The 1,382-nt window shown below is 46.8% G+C and overlaps 1 pseudogene; it reads left to right on the forward strand.

The window, feature by feature from the left end:
- The first annotated feature begins 662 nt into the window (after window positions 1–662).
- LOC140705095 (U1 spliceosomal RNA) lies at window positions 663–817 on the forward strand (annotated as a pseudogene).
- Window positions 818–1,382: the final 565 nt, after the last annotated feature.

Here is a 1,382-nt window from a genome sequence, read left to right on the forward strand (position 1 = left end):
TTTCAACTCAAACAATGCACCTTTCCCCCCAAGCACAGTTTAACCTAAAACAAGCAGCTTTTAAAGTAAAACAAGCAGATTTTTCAGGCAAGCATGCACGTTTCTACACAAGCAGGTTTCAACTCAAATGGAGCACCTTTTCCCCCAAGCATAGTTTAACCCAAAGCAAGCAGCTTTTAAAGTAAAACAAGCAGATTTTTAAGGCAAGCGTGCACGTTTCTACACAAGCAGGTTTCAACTCAAACGGAGCACATTTTCACCCAAGCACTAATCCCAAACAAACAGCTTTTAAACTAAATTTAACATTTTAAAACGACAATACCAGGCAGTCCCAGGTCTCTCTCCCAGCTCTCTAACTGCCTGGACTAGCAAGGAAGCAGACAAGCAGCCTCTTCACTAACTGAAAGTTTGAATTTCCCCGCTTTCCCTGCCTTCCCCGCATATTAGGTATGCTAATATCTGTGCACTGGAGGATTGTGGGAGGAACATCCGGCCCCTGATGGGGGTCCTGTGGGGCACCCCAAAACACTGAGTAGCTCTCTTGGCCTCTTTCGGGACTGGGGCTGTGCAGCCCTGTTCCGATCAGGAGGTGCAGCCGAGGGGTCACCATGCCTTTTGGGGACAGGGCACAGAAAGGGGGAGGTGGTTTAGGGAACATTCAAACTCATACCTGGCAGGGGAGATACCACTGTTGTAAAAGTGGTTTTCCTGGGGTAAGGCTCATCTATTGCACTCTGGATGTACTGACCCCTGTGATTTCCCCAAATGTGGGAAAATCAACTGCCTAAGTGGGTGACTGTGTTTGTGGTTTCCCCTGTTCTTTCTAGAATTGCTCTTTCCCCTTTGGTCCTTGGCTGTTTTCACTACCTGCTACCATAGGCCTGTTAGCCTTGCTGGTTTTCCAGGTGGGCTGCAGGAAGCAGATCCTGGAAAGCCAGCAATGCAGAATGGTGAGGTCCAAATAGCAAGCAGTCTCTTTTGCTAGTTCAGAGGCCTCCCAGCATGGCAGTAGGGGGCTTCTGGGTGGTGGTGGTTGAACCCCTTTTTTACTGTATTTGTTCCATAAGACGCACATACTTTCTCCCCCACTATTTGGGGGGAGCACATACTCTCTCCCCCACTATTTGGGGGGGAAGTACGTCTTATGGAGCAAAAAAATACGGTAATTGGCAGAGAGGAAGACCAGAATGTCTCGTGCAATGAAAAACCCACAAGACAAAAGTGTTTTGCAATTTTTTGGTGACTCGCAAGATGAATTTTTCTATGGTCATGCTTCGCAAGACAAAATTTTTGCAATACGAAATGACTCGCGGAACGAATTATTTTCATCTTGCGAGGCATCACTGTATTTGCATACGAATATGAATACCCCCATCTCTACA

This window comes from Pogona vitticeps, chromosome 2 (assembly GCF_051106095.1).
Source record: "Pogona vitticeps strain Pit_001003342236 chromosome 2, PviZW2.1, whole genome shotgun sequence".
Lineage (NCBI taxonomy): Eukaryota > Metazoa > Chordata > Lepidosauria > Squamata > Agamidae > Pogona > Pogona vitticeps.